We start from the raw sequence: 17,060 nt of genomic DNA, 5'->3' as shown, positions 1-17,060 counted from the left end.
CATGCTTTCGTAGTGAACTCTTAATAGAGAATGATATGTATTAGTAGTATTGTTAACCCTACTATATGCTTAATTGTATGTTTGCATGAATATGATTATGTGATTGTGATAAGATAAGCATGATGAAAATATTGAATCCCAAATCTTGAAAAGAAACTTTAATATACATTATTAATGATGATGCCTTGGTATAGAAGAAGGCTTGATGAATTAAAGTAATGGGATTGATGATGTCTTGGTATAGAGAAGGCCTGATGATTTACAGAATGATATTAGTGGATCGGGTGTCACGAACTGACACGTAGAATTAGGGGATCGGGTGTCACGAACCGACACGTAGAATTAGGGGATCGAGTGTCACGAACCGACACGTAGAATTAGGGGATCGGGTGTCACGAACCGACACGTAGAATTAGGGGATCGGGTGTCACGAACCGACACGTAGAATTAGGGGATCGGAGTGTCACGTACCGACACAAGAGGAATAATGAATATGAGGGATCGGAGTGTCACGTACCGACACAAGAGGAATAATGAATATGAGGGATCGGAGTGTCACGTATCGACACAAGAGAATTAAAGATAATGAATCTTGAAAGATGCTAATATACTCAATCTAATGAACATAATTCCCGAATGAGTATGGTGTTGAGGCTTGAGCCCTCATGGATGAACTTGATGGTACTTATTGATGATTATAATACTTATTGTGGCTATATGTTGAGTTTTATAGTTGATTTACTATAATATTGATATATACTGTCCCCTATTTTGAGTTGGCCGATGATATCTACTCAGTACCCGTGTTTTGTACTGACCCCTACTTTTATGTTTTCTTCTTGTTTATTTGTGGAGTGCAGCAAACGTGCCATCGTCTTCGACTCAACCGTAATTCAAGCCAGCCTTCGTCACACCGGATCTTCTGGGTGAGCTAACGCTTCTAGCTTGGACTGGATCTCCTCCGTCATGTCTTGATGCCTTGAACCTCCGGCACGGACTAGCTTCTTATGTATTTTTAGCTTTTAGAATACTCTTAGTTTAGTCATTTGATTGTAGATGTTCTTGTGGTGATGACTTCCAGATTCTGGGGATAATGATAAGTTTTTGAGTTATAGAAGTTTATTATTCATTTTTAATGAGTTTAAGTCTTCCGCATTACTTTTTGTTGTTATTACATTGAAATGTTAAGGTTCGATTGGTTGGTTCCCTCACATAGGAGGGTAAGTGTGGGTGCCAGTCGAGGCTCGGATTTGGGTCGTGACACACATACACATTTAAATAATAAAACAAGGATAATAATTAAAACACTGGCCTACAGTGCGTCTTATTTGAAGGGAACACACTTTTTTGTCCGCCGTGGTATGATTGTCGGGCTCTGTCCTGCTCTTCAAGCATAGAGAACAATCTCATCAAACCAATCATATCTAAAAGACCTCTGGACAAGAAAATATAAGAGAGAGCTCTTATATAGTTATGTTCTATGGCACGATATGAGAATGATGAAGGAGGGAAACTCTATGATCCTAATGCGTCTCGTACCATTTGATGTTTCGCGACTCACCACCAATGATACAAGACTAAAATAAAAGTGGCAATATGAGACTTCTTGGACCGCAATCCGCTTTTAAAAACTTGTGATCTTATACCTAAACCATAATATCATAAATCCTTGGATTTAAGGATTCCTTTCCATGAGCTAAGGAATCACATATAAGTCTCCACAATCATATAAAAATCCCTTTAAGCAACCATAACCTACAAATTATGTAAAAAGTAGAGAGGAATGAGATAAGTACAAGAATGCACTAAGTCTTACAACAATGCATTGACATACATATAAAAGGCAAATTTTACTTAAATTATGTTTTATATCTTTTTGAGTAAATCTTTATAAAAAAACTAAAGAATATCATTGATATCATCCTACTTCATATAAGCATATCCAAAGGAAAAAACATTTCATAATATCACTTGTCACATTTATTAAGTATTTGAGTCACTTTACAGTGAGCTAAATTCGTTTAACACTAAAATATTTTCATTTTATTCATTAACTTCAAAACTAACCGTCTAGTAATACATGGTGCAATGCATCACCTTAGGACAACAACGAAAACCATACAAACTACTTACACAACCCAATACATATTATCATAGAAGTATAGTATAATATAGACATAGTTATGTCATAATTTTGATCATGTAGTGACTAAGATCAACATCATGCATAAACACTCATATCTTGCATATATTCATAACAAGTAGACAAATAATACTACGTCATGCATAAGGAACATATACATAGTGATATGAATTGGAAAACCTTCCTACAACATCCTAAGGAGCCATTTCTGCAATATCTAGATGAGTTCATTTATTCCAGCTCTCCTAAGTAGTTTCCCTAAAGTCTTTCTAATTAAGTCTTTAGTCATTTACATCTTTTTTCCGTTATAGTTTAGGGAAACCATATCCTTAAAAGACATACACCATGTGATTGTAAACATGAAATCTAGTGTCATTGAACCCTACACCGAAAGGAGGTGGTCTAACTGGCAAAGTTGAACCAAATGTTACATATATCTCTATGTGGATCCACTCGCTAGTATCTAATAGTTGAAACATAGTTATGGATCTTTGAGGAACATGTGAAAACAAAGAAGGAAGAAGCATGGCATGAGATAGGCGGCGGAGAAATTTCCGATAGCGAATTACTTTTTATCACACATTACGAATTCTAGTTATTCACATACAAAAATCCTTTTTATGCCCATTGAGGCGTTGTGGTTATCTACCTCATGAGATATATGGTGACCTACTTTTCTACCATAGGAAGGGATACACACTCATATTCAAGTTCACTCGGTTCTAAGCTAAGTTACCTTCAATGAGAACCTTTATTATATTTTTACTTTAAAAATCATAGGTTTAGGAGAGGCATCCCCTCATATGCTTAACTCGTAGTTCATAGATGAAGTTCATCACCTTAAATCATGTAAGTAACCACTTCACATGAACATAGCATATGTGAAATATCATCTAGTTTAGGTTACTCATGAATTCACCATTCAAGGCCCATCTGTTGAGTAGTTCTTCATACATATGTGTGTATACATATATGTGAGTAAACCTTTCACATAACACATGTAGACGCACATGTTCATAGAAACATATTCATACATACTGAAACCAAAAGTAGAACGATAATATACAGGTACACATGTGCAATGCATAGAAAAATTCCCATAGCCTTGCCCATAGTAATACACCTTTCAAGTCATTCTAGATATGGAAACACATATCATGCTTTCTTAAACATCATCTTAACATGCATAGTAGTATACACTAGTGAATATGAGAACTACCTTTAATTTAGATACCATTACTTATCCTACTTGTACCATGTATGTAAATTGAGTGTGTGTGTACATTAGTAAACATAATAACCTAATGACTATCAAAAACATATTGAGGAAGCCACCGTTTAGGACCATAATATACAATCAAGCAAAAACCACACAACACACATAATAGCATAGGAGACAAGCAATCTTCAAATTACACTTAAGACTTCTAACTTGTGCTATTCATGCATTCATATAGGGGTACAAAGGCTAGGGATTATTAACAATTTTAAACTCATCAATGGAAAAACATATACTTTACACTAATATGGATATACAAATCTTACACAATATCCATACAACAGAAATCACAAATAGAATAGGAAAGTAAGCATAAGCTTAACATAATATCATCATAGGAACAAATTCATATATTCATCAATATGCCTTCATGTACTTTGTCAAAATATATATAGATTTAAAATAAAATAAACTCTGCCACCATAAGTGGAAAATACCACACAATGCCTTACAAGGCTCCATAAACTACAATACTAAAAAGAAAGTACATGAGATAAGCATTCTTAAAAATTTCTCAACCTTTGATTATCATTGATAAGTACACCTCTTCATCAACAATTCCTCTATAGGGAAGTAGCTAAATGTAATTTAATCATAAAAGAAACCATGTAAAGTATCTTCTAAATCATACTACAAGATAATACAAGGAATCTATCATGTACTAAGAAGTAGAGAGTCCTAGGTCATCAACTAACCTCCCTATCTATGTTCATCATTAATCATGTACCAATAATATAAATTTAGGGAAGTAGACAAATAGGTATAAATCAAATCCAAATCATGCTTCATCTACCCTACAATTAAGATTACACAATGTGCATACAACATTCAAATTTTAGGCTAGAAGAACCTAGATAAATTAAGGCCATGACTACTTTTCTTTGATCAACGAGAATTCATAAACAAACTCCATTAATATCATCAATATAGGGCTGTATATAAGGACAATATTATCTACACGAAATCCTACTACAATTGTTATAACATTTACATTACAGTGAAGATATTTTATATGACATCCATGGAGAGTAGAAGAATCATAGGCGAACCAACATTGATCAATACTGAAATTACTTATTTACAATTCATTCATAGTATCCAATTAATACAGTAGATACAACCTGTCCTACAGAATCGATATCCCCATTAAATCATCAATAGACCAACATTAGAGTGAATCATGAAAAACTAGACATAACATGTTCAAACCTTCATACATTGATTCACATAGGTAATTCATCAATGAATTTCCATAAGTATACATAATAAAGAGTATACATAAGCATATTAACATAATTGAATTACAAAACGACATGCATAAGAACAAGATCATAAAGACATAGATAGGCTAAAATCAGGTTTGTGAAAGAGCATGGGTCGATCATGTAATAGGATTGGAAATTACATCCAAATCAGTAGATAATCATCAATAAATTCATGATATGCTTTTGAAATAAATTTAAGAAATAACCCATGGTTAGATTGAAGAAGGAGAACTTTGATCATGCAAAGTCTTCTGAAAACAATGAGCTTAACTCTCAAGATGGAAGATTAACTAGAGAGGAAAGATCATCATACCTTTCTTTAGTTAAAAACCCCTAAAACCTGAAGATTTATCCATGGAAATCAAAGCTCAAAGCTATTCCTGATCTTCACCAAATATGGTGGTTCTAGAAAAAATATTTTGGAGCAAAAAGCTATAATCGTGTAGAGGTATTTGAGAATGGATTGATCATGTATTAGATGACTTATATACACCCTACGATGTCTAAATTAAACTATTAGAGTCATATAGTACGTGGGGTGAATTTCACATTCACCCCTTAATTGAAACAGACGCTGACAATAACTTACAGGCCACCTTTGACGGAGCCATCTACTTGCCATTGGTAAGTCGGCGGACTGTGCATTGGCTTCCGTTATTTGGTCCTTGAAAAACTTTCGTCTTGAGACCTTCCCAATATAAGTACAAATAAATTATACCTAACCTACGGGATGTTGGTTGATCAACTGTCCGTTTTTTGGTCCCTCGATTGACTCTGCAAATGTAGTGTCTCGACTAACCTTTTGTCCTTCTTGTGGGTCCATTTGCAGGGCCCTTTAAAAGTTTTACTCAGACGTTTCAGAATTTAATAAAAACCTTAAAAAGTTTTATAACCTCCACATAAGTTTCGCCATAATCAAACACCTGCAACTTTTCCAAAAGGCTAGGCCCCATCGAGACATACATTGAGCATCTGAAGGGCTATCTTTCGAATGCCTTGGAAGTTCTAGGTCGTTTGACCTCGAAACCTATAAAAACGTAATATACAATCTTTAAACATAATTATATCTCAGTTTAAGACTAAATAAGATCAGACACACAGTATAAACACACATGGGGACATAAGGCACATAGGTTACTGGTCGTCGAACATTTTGGTAGTCCCTTGACGTTCGACTTCCAAATCACTTCAAATTTACACACTACCTATAAACCATATTATAAGTCAGTTTAGGACCGTATATCCTTAAGAAAAACAATTTAGTATCTAAAACCATATCTCATTTTGTGGTCCTACAAAAAACCATACCGCACTTATGTTAATCCACAAATATGTTGAAGAATCACCTCTCAGATCTCAAATTCGAGCCCTTCCTTGAGCTTTTCCTCCAATAGAGTTATAGACAATTTATAAGGGATTGGGGTTTTGATTTTGCAGAATAAATTCTTCCAAGTGATAAAGGCTTATAAAAATGTTTAAAATGCCCAAATTACGTCTAAATAACCTCCCCTTCTCTTATTTGGACGTGGGGTAAATTACCAATCACCCCTTGAATTAACAGTGACCTGTGCAGGAGACGGTCCTTATACACAGAAGCTATAGATTGTTCGTTTCCCAACCAATAGACCGTCCTGTTGGTCCGAGGTTTGGGATTGAGGATGTTCTTTTGCTTGGCCACTTCCAAGAATCTGTCCTGACCCAAGCGTGTCACATCCCGAGACCACACCCTAGAATATATTGCACTCTCTGAGTGTAACTCGCGTACATGACCTCTTTGAGGCCTTGTACAAACCCTTTTGTATCGTTCATCACATATAAACATATGAAAAATAGTTTAAAATTAAGACTTCTCACAAACATTTACATAGTCTTTAAGAAATCATTAATATAAAACTTATCAGAACAACTAAGTCTTATTTCATCAAATCCTCGACACAAGAATTCTTGGGACACGACCCATACACAATAGAAATATAGTACTACTTAGTATATTCTAATACTTCAAAAGGGAAATAAAAGAAATCTATGACCTCGTGTCAAATGAGGACATAATTAAACATGCATGAACGATCTTATAATCAAAACTTTGCTCTCGGAAAGCACTTTCATATATGAATCACCTTAGAGACACATAGAAAGCTTGAAATAAGTGAAAGCACATGTACTACGTATGTCATATTGTATAAAAATCATGAAGACATACCTTTATTGGGAATATGCATCTTTTGATTTAAATATCATAAAATAATCATAAAAACAAAATTTATCCACTTAGAAACACATAATAAACCCCATAATCACATTAGGACATTTAGAACAACTTTTTAGTGAACTCCTTCACTGTTAAAGGTGTGTTTCTTAACTTCACTTTAGGCACCTTTTAGCATGAAATCCTCTTTCTAAATATATCCTATGACTCACTTAAGTAAGATAAAAAGAGACTGCCTACACACCTTCTCTAGGTATATTTAAATGATCTCTAAGACCACTCATAATAAAATATACACACTTACAAGACACCAACCACATGAATATGAGATCCTCTTACCGAAGGTGATTGTAAGGTTCACTTAAGAGAATTGTTAAGTGACAGCTCGTACAATCCCTTACACACACAAACTTAAGAGATCCTAAGACTATCTAAGATAGAATCATTCTCACTTAATACAAAAAACATATAGATGATATGACATTGTCTTTCAAAAGTCTATCATAAGACGTACTTAAGTTAATCAAGATAACGTCCATGATTGACCTCTTCAAGGTTACCAAACTAATCCTTAAGACTACTTATGGCCTTAATCATGCCCTCATAATCAACCAACTTGCCTAACTAGAGTCATTTGTAAGACTTATATAGGTATGATACAAAGTGACCATTCCTATTCCCCTTTCACACCTTTACTAGAGAACCCTTACCTATTCTACATAAGTACTTATTGATTTTACTTAGTTTCTTAACTGAAGTCATTCAATTCATTTGTTCATTTAAGACTCATTCATCACATAAGGACATTGAACTAATAGTCTTGAAGAAGGAGTAGGGACACTCAGTAACATTATTAAAGTCTATTGTTCAATCTCTAGATAGCTTCCATACCACCACTTACACTTCATAGAACTTCTCCAATGCTAATAGGTATCCCACATGAAGAGAATAGGCAATCACCAATATAGACCATGATAACTAGACATGAAATCCGGAGTTTTAACCTATTCCTACGAGGGTGTTCTAGTTTCCAAAAGTAGAACAAGAACATATTCCATGTACGCATATGGATAAGGAATATGACGGGCTTTTATGTACTCTAGTCTCATTTTCGATTAGAACTACATTGTACTCTACTCTCCTTATCTAGTAGAGCTACTTCTCATAACATACTCTCTCGACGCTAGCCTTTGTTCTGATATAGTTATTTACAATAAATATTCATACAAAAGTGTTGCACATCTAGTCCATAACCCAATCATATTCACCCTAAAAAAGAAGTCCACTAGGGCTACTTTACAACGGAGACAAGATTTCTCATCATTACTTTTCTAAGGATGAAATGATGTCGTTTCAGCCAATCAACCCTAAGTCCATCATTCATTAAAAAAAGTATACCATTACTACTTTCGACTTGATGTGGATAACCTTACCACTAGGTTTAAGGTTCCACATACACGACCTTTGTAACATAATTTAAAGTATCACATATCATTCTTTCATACATGACACGGGTTAACAAAGCTTACCTAGTCAATGAATCTCAAATTTACATATCATTTTATACATGTATCAAGTAAGAGACTCAATTCTACCAAAATAAGACACAATATACTTTACTTTACTACATATTGCATATCATTCTTTGAAACACTTAAGAATGACCCTTATCTATATTATGTCATCATATAAATAACAATAACATCATCAATATAACCATCATAGACTTATATAGTCATGAAGGAACGATCATGCATCAACTCTAACACTACACACATAAGCACATAGTCTTAGTCTAACATGATCTCCTAATAAACATAAAAGAAATATATACTTTCACATTACTTCATATGTACATAGATATGCTAATACATAACACAAATCAAGTGTACAAATCATCATAGTACTTTATGTAGTTTTCCGACAAGGACATGATCATCATAATACATAAAGTAACATCGACAAGACCACATCAATTTCAAGTAAAGCACATATAACCGCACCCATAAGTGTACCATACAAATTAGAACATAATTGAAGTCTAAGTGACATAAAATAAACAGAATTAGGGCACGTACCACGAATCCATTATCACCACTTCAATCCATTGCCAAATCATCCAATTCAATACCATAAGACCCTTACCCATGGCCATGAACATTAATTAAATACAAAAACTATAATAATCAAGGAGTCTAAGTAAATGAAATATAGATTATCAATATAGTAAAAACTATATATAATTTGAATACAATTCATATATCTTTCAATAGCCCATCGTAAACTATACTAGTATTCATAAGCATTAAATCAATATCACATAACTCATAAAGTAGTCAAAACCTAGGGTTTATTAATAACATGGGTTCATAGGTTAATTGACTTAAATAATCTAATTAGAAACAATTAAATTATAAAATTCTCTAAAACCTTTAAAGCATGAACCCATGGATATATTTCCATTTAGAAAATTCATCTTTTTAGAAGACTTTTAAAATCACTTTGAAGTTTGGCTTCTTGATGGATAGAGTTTCAAGGATTAAAAGACATACCTCAGTTATGATAACCCACCAATTTGATAAAATATCACCAATCAAAATTTTCAATCCAAGCCCTTCCTTGACGTTTTGCTCAAACGGAGTTGTAGAGTGCTTTTAAGGGAATATGGGTTTTTATTTTTTAGAATGAATTCTTCTAAGTGTTAAAGGCTTATAATAATGTTTAAAATACCGAATATTCCGTTAATTAATTCCCATTCTATTTTTTGGTAGTGGGGATAATTTACCAATTCAGCCCTTGACTTACCAGTGACCTGCGCACGAGACCGTCCTCACAGATAGCAACCATCGACTGATTGTTTCACAACCAACGGACTTTCCTGTTGGTATATGGTTTAGGACATAGGCTGATATTTGTCCTTTCCTCCTCCAACATCCAAATTCCTGACCCACAATAGTGATTGATTGGGAATCGACAGGCACACAAGCCGTCTACTGCCTCCGTCGTTTGGGGTTGTCTTGAACAGTCTTGGCTCTAAAGAAGGGTACTTCCTCAAGGATCCTTGGTTTGTCCTTGGTGACTTTCACCCAGTAATTTTCAATCCAAATATGTTCTAAATCTATTTTAATACCTAATACAATAATTTTATGCAAAACGAACTCATAAAATTCTATGAAACATGCAAAGACTCACAAGGTCGTTTCAAAGAAAACCTTTTGAACGTGGTGGACGTTTTTGGATGTTTGACTTCCAAACTTCATGAAATTTGAAACACTGCCTATAAACACGATAATAACTTACATAAAGAACTCATTAACTTTTGAAAAACATATATAGTCAAATAACTATTTATGAGGAATATAGGTTACTTTGTCGTCAAACGCCTTAATCGTCCCTTGACATTTGACTTCCAATGCACCTAAAATCTTAGACACTGCCTCAATACGACATTATATACCAATTTATGACATTATACCATCATGAAAACCATGTTAGTCTATAGATTAACCAAATTTATTTTCTAGGTATTATATAGTAGGCTTGCAAAGGAAAATAACATTTAGACCAATAGTGACTATGATAGCTCTTTGTTGCTTATTCTGAATGTTGAATTCATTAGCTTCCTTAATCATGAAGAGTCTTGCAACTCCTCAAATCCCATTAAGACGGGGCTACCGATTCCCTAAAGGACCGACAAAATCACCTTCTAATATGTGCTTACTACACAAATAAGTATAACAATAGTGCGACAAGTTCACATAGGATACAACAATACAAACCAACATATATATACTCAAAAGTTATGAACAAGACATGACAATTGACACGATTAATCTTTAATACGCAATTGGACGATACAAATAAGTCTACAAAGCATCAACCTGGCACTCATCAAAAGTAATTGAGTGACGTGTGATCCGATAGAGAAGATCTAATAGTAGGCTACCTTTGCATGCAGCGTCCCCTGTGAGGGATGTTATTAAGAAAAAATGTGACGAATATGTTAGTAAATAACATATATAGCATAAATGTTCAAATGGAACTAAGTATCAATATATGTGTGGATAATACAGAGTAATAGACCACCTTGGTTAAACCTTGTAGGATCATGTATGTTACATTCATGTCTTTAACTTTCCGTTTATTATAATCTCATTAGAAAAATATAGATGCATAGAAGTTCAATTTGTCATCGTAGGTCACTTGTAAAGTGTGTGTTACATGGTACTTTTCCGCCATACAGGGTTGTGGTGTGAAAATTTTTGGAACAGAGCAGATCATCCTAGGGAGTCTACAATGTCGTATCTAATAGAGCCTTACTTATGAATGTGTTGCGCGCCAAATTTATTATTAGGGGGTAGCTTATACATTTAGGAAGTTTTACCTTCTTTCATAATCGAGATCGTGTGGTTGCATTTCCAAGAACATATTCTTTAAGATAATATGACCAATTCTAAGTTCTATATTTCGTCCATATTAATAGGATATATTCCAATAGAGGACACTTATTATTAGTTTTTACAATACATAATATTTTGGGCATTACACTTTTACTTGAAATTGATGTTGTTGAACTAGTTACTTTCAGTTTGAACAAGGCATTGGTACAATCAGATCACTGAATTTATAAATGTAATAGTTTTCCTAGAGATACCACTAATTGGATGACAAGACCCAAATTCTCACCATATATCATTACGAATATTTTAACATTCTGCTTTGATATAGTAGTTCCAACCACCCCGAATATGTACCAAATTTTTTTTTATTCTTTTATGGTTATAAAATTTAGGGATAAGTGTGTCATTTTTTACAAATGATATATATATACATATATATATATATATACATATATATATATATACATATATATATATACACACACACACATATATATATATGGTAGTTCCTATTATTATCTATGTTTTGTCATAGAGGATTAGTATGTGATTAAAAGGTAAGGTTCAAACGGAAAAAAATTATTGGTTAGACCTATGTTATGATTAGTCAGGTTTTACATAATGGTATTGATTAAAAGGTACTTGTTAGATAGTATGCATGTGACAACGAAACTTGAATTCCATGGGTTAAATATGTACATAGATCTTCTCGTTAGAAAGAGAATGGATATGTTAAATTCCCTAAAATTAGAAGTAGGGGTGATATAAGGATTCTATAGAGGGTGAAATAGGTGGTTATTAAAAAGTTATTGATAATTGTATGAGCCTAGAATATTATATCAATTCTTAAACCCTAACGAGTTATAATGGCGCACCTGAGAACAACTTTGTGAACCTTTGTTAGATAGCGAAGTCAATTTAATAGTAATTCAAGTCTTTATTTGGTCTTCATAACAACAAGAAAAAAAGAGAGGTGAATATGCCTAGGTAGAAGATATATGAGACTTGTTCATCCACACCATTAGTATTAAAGAGAGGTAGAGCCTTAAACATATGTATAGACTTTCATCAAATTTAATAGAGATATTACCAGATTGATTTAATATATATATGCCTGCACTAAATCATCACTCCTAGTCATGTTAAGGGAGAGGAAAAATTAATCATGTGCTGATTGCTCTTATTTGCTATCTTCCATGTGAAAAGAGTTAGAGTACCCACACTTGTTTAAAAATAAATTAGTATGGCCACTACTATCAAGTTAAGCTGAAAAGGGAAAAATTTTAGGTTTTTGAATCATTCAATAACTTTATATGTACGGGACATTAACATGTTATAAGAACTTGTCTTTTATTATGCGTTCAAGCTTCAGTATTTACTTTCTATTTCGACCCTCAAGGTTTACCACGCATTGTGCGTGATATATCACATCGTAGTTATGAAGGAAAAAGATTGACCTCGACCTCCTGCTCTTCAAGATAAAATTATGAGGATCTTTATTTTCTATATTTAACATTTGTATTTATATTGACCTAGAGGGAAGCAGAGTCTCAATAGCACAACACATATAAGAATTTTCAGGAGATTGGAGAGAGTAGATGCGAAAATAAATTGTATGTGTTTTCAGGTTGGTAAGGAATATGAGCAGAAGTATACCACCTGTGACTTAACACTTAAAAGAGCGTGTTTGCCTTATTATTGTAGAGTGTCTCTATAGGATATCTCTTTGTTTTTAAAGATGGTTTGTTATACAATTATGCATGTTGCATGCTCAATAACTTATCTATGTGTACGTCATTTTCACTTCGTAGATTACGTTCTAACAAGTTACCTGATGTCATGAAATTCTTGCATGTAAGTGTTATCCACTTCATATCAACCTTTTGTATTGCGATATGTTTTCCTAGGACATCCACATACATTATATATTGCACTAGTTACTTCACACATGTAACTTGTTCATATTGTGTGGGTACATCATGCTAATAGATCATATAATATTGGGAAAATTAGTGTTCTGGGTTATATGAATTGCAAATCATTTGTTTAGATGTCATTTGCATCATCATGCCTCATAGCTATTTGCTCTAACATTACAAGTCATACATATTTTATGGCTACGTGTGATGTGCTCCCTTCTATGCTAGTCTGTTTGTGTGTCATACCTAGTGTTACTTCTTTATCTGTAAAATATGCCACTTTCTATTATTGACTTGGTATTTGAAAATTTTGGGAAAATGTTTCCTTGTATCGTTATGAATAGGAGATTTTGATTAACAAAGGTTGTGCATATATGTAAATTTAATCACAACAATAGATAAATAACTTAGCATATTCAAATGCAATGCATAAAACTTTAGAGTTATTTGAAAAACCATGTATTTTTATAAGACTCGCCTATGAAAAGCATTATTATATAAAAGAGAAGGGATAGTAATGCCCCGATAGGTTGGCGTATGATTTTATATTTCAGTCCATATACAATAAAATGGAGAGATACTATACTAATTCTTTATTGTTACGAACCAGAAGCTATGCTCAAAATTTATACACTAGTTAAGGGTTTTGGAAGTAATAGAATATAAAATAATATACTTGAGAATAGAATATGGTAGGGACCCTAAGTACCCCTCTAAACATCATCTTAAGGATCTGAGATCATGTGGTTCGCCTTATATGATCAGAATCCTACAAGCATTTGCTCATTTGATATGTTATTTTCATGTCTTTTGTTTAGGTATATAAAAGTTCTTATTTGTATGAGTTCTACTTTCTTATATTCAGTGAAGTGCTTGGTCTAGAACGGGGTTTAATTTTCATATTATTAATTTATTAACCATATCTTTTGATACTTCATTCTAGAATTGTCTATACGTTTCTTATTTATCATGGGAACTCTCACAAATCTTTAAATCAAGATCCATGGTTAACAAAACTATCATCTTAACCCATCATTCGAGAGGTGGAGGATGTAATACCCTCTTATTCTAGGGGTACTAATCTATTTATAGAACCCTTACAATTTTTTTTGTCATATAATTATGGAATCGATTTCCTATGCACCTAGAGACAATAGATTAGATTTAAAGTCAAATTATTGTAGGTATTAACATGACACGATGAAGTTAACATCAATGGATGTATTTGAAATAGATATCATAAGATTGTATTTGAGTCTAATGTTTAAGGTGCCATAGTGAATATAAGTTTTATGTTACGTTAAAGTTATTAAAATCTTGAAATGCAAGAACATACTGAGGTGCTTGCTTGACTTAACTAAAATTACTAGGTGACATGTAAGTGCATCACCTACTTTGACTTATTTACCTGCAAAAGCACCACGTAGGTGCATCACCTAATTTGACTTATAGACTAGCCTAAAGGACCAACTAGGTGCATCACGTACTAAAAATCTTTCGACCATGTTATTGGGCCCAGTTTACTACACTTACTTGCATAAATCTGGACAAAGTTGATTTTAATATTAAGGGGAAAAGGACATACAATGCCAAATAGATCTAAGCCCATAAGAAATACTTTTAATGAAAAACTAGATGCATCACCTAATTAATGCGTGGCCTAAATTAATGACACATGTTGGCTGCAAATAAAGTACAAGAAAGGTGGAAAAAGACCCAATATTTTTAAATTCAAAAAGACCCACGTGAAAAGTCCAATAAGGTGGGTCACCAACTTGAAAATTATGGCCTAAAATGATTTAGAATTTTTGTCGAAGCGGGTATATTTAAAAGTGTTTGATATCGGATTTTTCAAACCATTTTTAATTTGACTTAAAAAATTGATTTCGAGAAATTTATTTTTTTTCTTTCATAGCTTCATAAAGTAATCATTAAATACCATTAGGGTGTTGAATAATATGGATTTCAAACTACTGGCAGGTATAATTTAAGACAAGTTTAGGAGGACAACCGTCACCTTGAAGAATCCAAGTCTTAGTAAATGGCAGTTCTGTCCAGGAAGGTAAGCTACTGTAATATCTCCTTCTTATGCTTCAGTTAATTAGGACACTTTGTATGTTTTAGTGAGTTGGAAATCATTAATTTTACATGGTATATATTTGGGAGGATGTTCTGGTGATTGGTACATTTTGGGACAACCATGGACGGAAGTCCTCTTTAGATTCAATTATGATCTTTTTTGAGTACTTCAAATATAATGTTAGATCTTCAAGTGTTTGTGATAATAAAGTCATGATTTGTATTGCCTTTTTTATTTTATTTTGGTTCACAAAAATTTATATCTTAATGGATGTGACTAGACAAGTGGGGAAGTTATGGAAATGTTAAAGGTCTTAAATATTGCAAGGAGTTTGGGGGAGGACCTTATAAAAAAGGTATAGTATGTAAACATGATTTAAGGGAAGCGGAATATGGGAAATATTCACTATATAAATTACACTCTTACTGCTTGGTTACTATTTGATGAGATCAATCAATTCATTGATTAATAGGTACTAATGCTAGTCTTACAACTTATTTTGTTGTATATTAGTAATCTGAGGAGAAGGAGCTTACGTCATACATTTTGAATTGTATATTAATGTATATAAGGCTATTCAATTTCTTATTTCTATCAAATGTATCCAAAATATGCATTCCAAAAATTAATTTTTATTGGTTTAGTAATTCTATTCTTAAAAATTATTTATTGTAAATTAGTAATCTGAAGAGAAGGAGATTAAGTCAAAGTTCTAAATTGTATATCAAGGTATGTAAGGCTTTTCGTTTTCCTATTTCTATGGCGTAAATCAAACACTTGCGTTACAAAAAGTAATCTTTCTAAGTGTCCTTGTTAGTGAATAATTCATCGTTGTAGTTCCTACTCCCTAGTGCATTAAAGTGAGTACACTAATATGAGTTTGTTACTAAATGTACGTCCTTACTCTACAAAGTATTAGCATGTAAGGTTTAAACTTGTTTCCTCATCAAAGTACATCTGACACTGATTTCCTTTATATAAATCAAAATGATCCTATATTACACATGATACATATGTTTACATGTTTGAAATATAATCTCCCAATATCATGAAAACATGCTTCAATTGTCTTTAGATATGTCATCTTTTCACATGTTCATATGTTCCCATCCTTACATATTGCTCCCATTGTGTTAGACTATAATGTTATCTCAAAAGATCAGTACTTGCTCTATTGTACTTTTATATGTATTTACTTGGAATATGTCGACCTTTACTCAAATTTGCACACGTATTCTCTTAGTTCCACTTTCATGTATACCTTGTGTTTGATAATAGTTTGTGAGTATTCGACTACAATATAGAGTTCAAATCTCTTGTGTGATGCTAAATGTCTTCACTTAATATGTGCTTCAATTTGAAATGTCAAAATGCTTACTAAGTCCTATAAGATCTTAAGTATTATACGTTTATATCACATTTACTTCCAATATTATTGTTTTTATCGTAAATCCATATTCGTATATCTTCGTCTACTAGTCTGTGGTTCCCAATATAAACAAGGATTATGACAACCAAAAAGACAATCACAAAAAAAGTTATGAACTTTAAAAGAACAATCTCAAAAGAGTAATGAACATCAAAACAACAATACTAAAGATTAAAGAATCTAACTAAAGCAATCTATATAATTATGGGTTGCAGCTCAAGAGCAAAAGGTAAGTATTGGATGATCCCAATTGATATGATAGGGTTGTATCTAAGGGGAGTACGCTTAGTATTGTATGATCCAAATTTGTAAGAGGGTGGCAACTCAAGGGTAAAA

The sequence above is a fragment of the Solanum lycopersicum genome, chromosome 7, assembly GCF_036512215.1.
Source record: "Solanum lycopersicum chromosome 7, SLM_r2.1".
NCBI lineage: Eukaryota > Viridiplantae > Streptophyta > Magnoliopsida > Solanales > Solanaceae > Solanum > Solanum lycopersicum.
This window is presented reverse-complemented; position numbering follows the sequence as displayed.